Genomic DNA, 7,656 nt, shown 5'->3' with positions numbered 1-7,656 from the left:
TATCCATATCATCATATGCTTATTAGGAACTTCTATAAAATAATCAACAGGCAATAGCAAAGCTTAGCCGCAAATATATCGTACCCTAGTTGTTTGATTTATTATATTAACTGTTTTTTAAATTGCATAAATATTTTTTTGTCATCCACAATCTGTATTAATCTTATGAACAATATCAATCAATTTATTTTATTATTTTCGGAAAACTTACAGCTAGATTAAACAATATTAAAGGTACATAAATACAAGAAGGCCATTTAAAAACTTTCACAAATAGCATACAGTACAAGAGTTATCGGGTCGGTAGAACAAATATACACAACGGTTAGGAAGTATCAAATCTTAAAGTAATTTATATAGCCTGATTTTCCAATCATCAGAGAAAAATTTGCCATCAAAGAAATAAATGTAGTATTTTCCAGTTTAATTGCTATTATTGTATTTTTAAACAGATTTGTTAAAGAATATCACGTCATGTACTCACTGATGGTCCACGGTGAGGGCTCTCCTAGGTGGCGCCACTAGAGCGACCGGCCACGCCGCCTGCACTAATGACTCCCGCACAAACTGCTCCCACGATGGCGAAGTCCCTGCAACCAAAGTTAATTTCATTGCAAACTTATTTAATAGTTTGTATACGAATTACGGCCTGTTAGTGTTGTACGTACAATAAATAACAATATAATATTGTTTGCCCTGTTGTTTTGTTTCAATAACGTCATCTAAAGAGGTTGTAACATGTTAGAGTTTTCTACTAACGCAGGTCTTAGATGACCTCAAGGTACATAATTTAAACTCATGTTTGGTGCCCGATATTGCATTAAAATCAATAATAACTCGTAGTCTATTAGTAGTTTTTAAATTTTACGTTGTACACTCACGCGCTCGGGTCTTGTTTTACCAAAGAGGGATAGGAGAGGCGCAATTAGTGGTTCCAACGGTCTCACTTTCGAGTGTAATAACATATCGGTGCACACAATTCAGTATATTAACATGAGCCTACTATACGATAAACTCGACAAGTATCATACACACTGGCAACACAATCCTTGACCCGAGCGATTCGGAAACAGCGCGCGGCCAATTTTACCACTAATTGAGTTTCGGCTTTAAAAGCCAATAGCCCCCGAAGTGCTCCTGGTAAATTTAAATCCCTATAGTTTCGTTTAGACCCAATTTGAATATCGATGGAGTATAATAGCTCGGGTGATTTCTTATGCCGATAAGTTGTGTTGCAAGATATTTGGAAACGGAATATCTTGTTACAATATTCTATTTGGGACAGGAGTTTCCAAAGTTTGAATACTATAATAGAACAAATATTTGTTTCTAACTTTGACTTAGTTTACTATAAGAATATTTTCTTGCGTGCTTATTTCACCTACATTCCCATTTTGCTTTTCGAATTGACCAAGATCCTATCACCATTTTCTACTTCATAAAACACATTTAAGCCTTATAACTTATTTTACACCTACAAGTCGTAAAAGCGGCACATTTACACGCAGCGGTGTTATGAATTACAAAAATTAGAAAGTTGGCAAAACGCCTGGAAGTAAACATCTGGTCAGTGGCGAGAACTTCCATAATTTATTATAATCTGTACAGCCTTGCCAAATCGTCTTATTCGCGCTGTATGTGCGTTCAGTTGGCGGAGTGCTGGTTTTAAGGCATCGCGCAGGCGAGGCTTTCTGCTTGCCAAGAAATACTACACTTTGAAACTGACAACTGCGTTAACGATTTCAACAACAGTCTTCAGATCTTTGTCGCGTACACAAAAAACTGTGAGTTGCTTAGACAATTTTAGCTAGTTTAGTGTAACGTTTCGTAGCAACAAGATTTATTTATTTATTTAAAATCGAATATAACCTTAGAGTGAAGATATATCAAAACGCTTATACAAAAATGAATATTGTAATGGCCGTTCAGAACATTATATTATTGTAGGTACAGCTGACTGATAATTCATATGACTTATATACATATAAACATTTATACCAATGCTATAAATGACAACGTCTGCGCGTCATCTACAAGTATTTTAATGTTTGTTTGATAACAGCATTAAGTAAATGTTCGTCAATCAACCTAGTCTCCTGTAACACTTAAAGCTTGTGGTCTTACGGTGCTTTGTCACACAAAACAATCTCCCCCAAATTACCTTTACATTAAAGGCTATTCTTGCGTACATTATACAAGAAGAAATTGAAACAAAATCTAAAGCTTCCTGTAATTGCAATTTTAACTGCGCAATTTCGGATGCAATAAGGTTAAATTTTGATTAATTTAAAAAAGTAAATAACTACTTCAAATTACATTATCATAACATTTACATAATGTTGTTTAAAAGTCTTGTGGGAGAAAATATGAAATACGATTAGAATAATGAGGTAACGCGATACATTATCCATGTGTTTATATAAAGTATCCTTTAAAGCATACTAGGTATTTTAGTCCAAAATGAATGAGTGTGAATACATTCCGATTACAACTTTATTTTATACAACGTAATAACTTAATTTGAATGTCGTTGTCATAACTGTTTAAAAGAGAATAATGACGCAATGCGAAGCGACTATAAATTTCAAAAACGAAAACATAAAATTATATAAATGGAACCTATGGGGTTTGAAGAAAATTGAACATTATGTATTTTTATTTAAAATTAAAATTCGCGTTAACTATAAATAGATAAGTAACGATAATTTATAAGGGTAGCTAACAGCAGCTGAGGTTTAGGAGTGAATTCTGAATATATTTTACAATAGGCGCAATTGAGCACTTGGCACCAATTGGAACCCACAGTATTACGTGCTCGCTGAAGTCTGAATCTCGGAGAAAACCAAATATATATTTACTGTTCCCCGAATTTGAATCCAATACGTGCAGAGATCGCTAAATGCGTTGTCAACTAAGCTACATACTCCTAAAATTACGAGCCTGATGAGTTTAAACATAAAATATAACGAGCACTCCGAACTTACGCAAAAAGCGCAATGTAAAACTTCACAGAATGTATATTTTATGTAGAAAATAAGTTTCCTTGACACAGTATCCAACCTCCCTTGAGATTAATAGAGGCTTCCGACACCCGCACCCTGCCCAGTTATAGCGGGACGCTGTATTATTTTGCGCTTAATAAAATACTAACTTGTGTCGTTTGTAAAATTTTAAAACTGTTCATAACCTCGCTTTCAGAGAGGTTTTATTTGAATGGGTTTTGGTTTAATCTTTCATGACGCAGGTTTAATTATTCAGTTACATTTATATAATATGTACGTATTTACTTTCAAATATATTTGTGTTGAAATTTTGAAATTCTTTTCCATTACGTTAGCTTTTCATAGGTGGCTTACAGCCTTTAAATATATCATAGCAAAATATCTCGTACGCTCTTGATCTGATTAAACTGGTAAATAAAAACTTATACAAGTAAAATAACTGCACCTAGCTTACCATGTGATATGGTCAAGTAAAATTTGTTGAAGGTAATTTAATAACTCGAGGGATAATATCCGTCACTTCTGTGTCTGTGTTTCAATGTTGATTATATTATGTATGTTGGTATAAAATATATATTGATAAACCAGTTCTCTAAATATTCTCGCGTCCGCAGGAATCCATTGGGGTTCACCCATAAATAAATAGGGCCGTAGCTCTACATCTAAATTATTGTCAGATTCCAGTGTGTTGTCAGTCAATTTTTTGAGAGTGTTTTGGAGTATGGTAATTATACGTTCAGTATAGCATCAGTTCAATTTATGACTTGCTATAATTGATGATAGATTAATCTTGTGATGTGGATTGTTGGTCTGATAAGTAATATTTGGTAAATCCCTTTTTCGTAATATATTTTAAGTTTACGAATTGAACTGTGGAATAACCGTCTAATGGTCACCTAAGGATTTCCGATTTCTGAAAGACACTGTGTTAGATTGTAACTAAAAATATTTGTTATGTTTTGTATAGATTTTTTTTCATCCGTCAATTTAGGCAGTTACGAATGCGCGTACACTATATTATAATCAAAGACACTGCCTTGTCATTTACCGGGTGGCCTTATATATGTTATATACACTTTGAAATAAGGGTACACCGTGGGTGAGTTTAATTAACTACTGTTAGGGTAAAAGGTTACTTTAGGAAATACGGTTAAAGTGTAACTACATGCTATGTAATTTATTAAGTATAAACGAATTACTTATAAGCCCCCAATTTTGATCCTCAACATATTTTTATAAAAATTGTATTTAAAAAAAATGCACTAGGTTTTTGCTGGTGAACGTGAAAAGGTATCGCGTTTATGAATCGAAATTCAAATTCAGAACATTATACCCAAAACTCAGTTCGATCACACAGTTTTAAATTCAATTAGGTTTTTTAAGGTTCCGTACCTCAAAAGGAACGGTTATAGGATCACTTTGCTGTCCCTCTGTCTGTCATAACTTTTTTTCACAGGCATAGAGGTATCACGTTGAAATTTATACCAAATATTCGAGTCTACGTTCTCTTTCAGCTATGAAAAAATCAAACTTGTAAGTCGAAGCGATCAAAAGATATGACCGTTTATATCGCATACTTTGCGATTCTACAATGGTATCAAAACCGGGACTTCCTTTTGACCAAAAATAATGAAATTTGGTAAGAAGCAATGTCTTTACACCAAACGTAAAGAAAAAAAAATTGAACACCTTAAATATTATGTCCTTTAATTATAAATATGTCAGAATTTACTATTACAAACTTGTTATTTACCGCCGGTGCTATAAACGTCTCTAGAGATTGAACGACAAAGTTAAGTTCGTCTAGTTTGAATTTACATATTTCGTATTATATACTGAGATGACGCACCTACAAATTTGTACAGAACCCTTGGCCCATGTCAACGCGCACTTGGCTTTTTTCTCTTTTTAGAATTTGTTACATTCGCCAGTAACAACCTGTGTGCCAGTAATTCTTCCGCTAAGCTGTTAGAGTTAGGTACCTGATAAATGAGTTTTTTAAATGAGATCAAACACTCACTTGAGATTCAACTTAACGAGTTTTACTTACAGTTTCTAGTTAAGTATTCTGATCGACTCTGCGGAAATTGTTTCCATTAATTTTGAGGTGGCTTAATGTTTTTCGGAAATATATAGTTCTTTTAAATTAGAGCTTAAAGAGTTTTCTCACAGGATTCAAACTCATATCAATTATGTCAGAAATACTGTATGGAACTGCTACGCTTGTCATCTTAAAATATGATGTCCTAACGGCCAAAACACACATATTAGTTTAGTATAAACAACTAGTCCGCCGCTCTACCAACTGAGCTATCAAAATATTACCCGGTTCTTATCTTACATCTTACTTACTTTAGTTTACTAATACTATAAATGCGAACATTTCCATTTGCTAGAAGTAAACACAGAAACAGCTGAACGGATTTGGATAAAATTTATCACATGTTTAGACCATGTCCTGGATAAACAAATAGGTTACTTTTTCCAGTAATTTGGTCCCATGATAAATAATGGACTATTTTCATCTGATTTTTAAAGAGATAGCGCTGGCGTCTTAAGTTTTTTTTAAAGCGGGAAAGGATTTTTACGCCGGCGAAACTGGTATAAAAGCTTTCAAACCGGACTTACTTGCAACTAAAATGAACAATGCGCTATCTACCCAAATATACTAGAGACGTACCTTACAAATGTGTGAACTACATTTATACAGTAATAATAGTATGTTCTGTGTATGATACTCTGGCTCGAACACAATAGTGGCATCTCCTTTATGTCACCTATTTACATACGAAATAACACGGGTACAAAGAGATATTGTGGTAGGTGTGTCGGCGTCTCCGGTGTTTCATAATGCAGCAGGAGATGTAAAGATATTTTGATAAACTGTTCAAATCGTAATATAATCTGTTGCCTTTCACACTCTAGTCAGTAAATTAGCAAATTATATTTATATAGTATTAATTTTCACGTATCTATCTTATGTTGCTTTATAACAATGTGGAAATATTTAAAATAATTTTAATAACAACTTATTACATAACTAGCTATGCTATAAACTTCATCTGAATGCTATTAGTAGGTACTACTTATTCCCTCCCAATTTACAAAAAAAGAGCGATAAGATTTACCATCGCCGAATATTGTCTTAAATATAAAATACTATAGAATTTTATATATATACTAAAATGCGTATATATTATAGTATAATGATTGCCAAAGACCTAATTAATATCCTCCCCCATACCAATGTCAATTTGTCTTCCTCATGAACTGTCGGGTAGTGTGTGTCGATTGCAGATGAATGAACACCCAGGACAGTAAGAATATATGTACTAGCCTCAGCGTTAACCCATCTGCTGGCAATTAGCCCGCGGCCATTGCATTAAAAACATCGTGTACATGAAATACTGTATCTTGTGTTTATTTCATTGTAAATTACAATTCAAGAACCTAGTGTGTATTAAATTAAAAGATGTGTTAAATATTTACCCCCTTATTGTTTTTTATCTAAGGATTTTTTTATATAGGTATTGTTGAATCTCAATATTAACCAATCACAATGGCCCTATGTCTATGCACTGCGAAGGCTGCCATGCCGACAGCACTGAAAATCAGACTTGTTATCACAGCTTTACTCCATCCTTAGATGAAAACGTCTATGAATAAGGGGGTTTGTGTTAATATATTTTTTTATTGTTTTAATTAACATAATTTGATAATTTTGTTGGCGGTTTTTAATGAGCTACATACCCTACATACAACTCGCAGTTGAATTCCCGGAGTCAATCAGATTTACACTTTGTACAAATATTTTATGTAGGCATCGTTGCCTGGCAATGAGATTATAAACGCTGTTAAACGGATCGCGTTGCGCCGCACTCTTTTTATTTGGATGTTAGCGATATTTGTTTAACAGCGACAGACCATATTCAATACGCAATTTACAATTTATATAAATTTTCGCAATTCATTTAGAACTAAATCTGAAATAAACTGCTAAATTCTGGCAGGATACTGAACGCACAATTATTATATATTACTTATGAACTATGATTTTTCAACTATTATAAACGACGTACACCAATAAGATTAACGAATTAATCAAAGCCGCCCCACAGACAGATCAATACGGATACCTTCAGGTCAAAGTTAGTAGAATAATCTGTCTCATTCAATTCTAATAGAAAATGACCTATCGGGTCAACTTTACCCGACGCCTGGGGAAAACTAATAACACTCTCCTACCAAGAATTCTAAGCAACAGCTTATTAGATTTGATTACAGGGAACTAGACCCGTTAGCGGGCTTGTTGAATAGTTTCAAAAGACTATCCGATGCGGCTATTAGAAGCCACAAACCAATACGGTGTTGGATTGAACTGTATAGCATAGTGGTGTTATAGTTCAATATTCCTTGAAATGGAATCGAATTGTTCTATTCAGATTCTACTACTTGACGCAGATAAGTTGCCAATATGTAAAAGTTAGCCAAAGAATAGTGGGCCTTATGTGCTATAAAAACGTATTAAAATGATTTCGTGTGCTGAATGAATAGAGTCTAATTTATGTATTCAATCAATTTTATTAGATATTGAAAACCGTACAGCGAACTCATTTAGTAATTAACGCAATAATTATTCTAATAGCTTATGCAT

General features: G+C 33.6%; 1 long non-coding RNA gene across 1 annotated transcript in view; it reads right to left on the bottom strand.

The window, feature by feature from the left end:
• Window positions 1–490: 490 nt before the first annotated feature.
• The window catches only part of LOC119190942, a 74,924-nt gene continuing 67,758 nt past the window's right edge, over window positions 491–7,656 (bottom strand). The window contains exon 3 of the long non-coding RNA XR_005113302.1: window positions 491–590. This is a non-coding gene — a long non-coding RNA (uncharacterized LOC119190942). The remainder of the gene's footprint in view (window positions 591–7,656) is intronic.

Source organism: Manduca sexta, chromosome 28 (genome assembly GCF_014839805.1).
Source record: "Manduca sexta isolate Smith_Timp_Sample1 chromosome 28, JHU_Msex_v1.0, whole genome shotgun sequence".
NCBI classification, from domain to species: domain Eukaryota; kingdom Metazoa; phylum Arthropoda; class Insecta; order Lepidoptera; family Sphingidae; genus Manduca; species Manduca sexta.
Note: the sequence above shows the minus strand (reverse complement) of the source record. Positions and strands in the feature narration are given on the sequence as shown.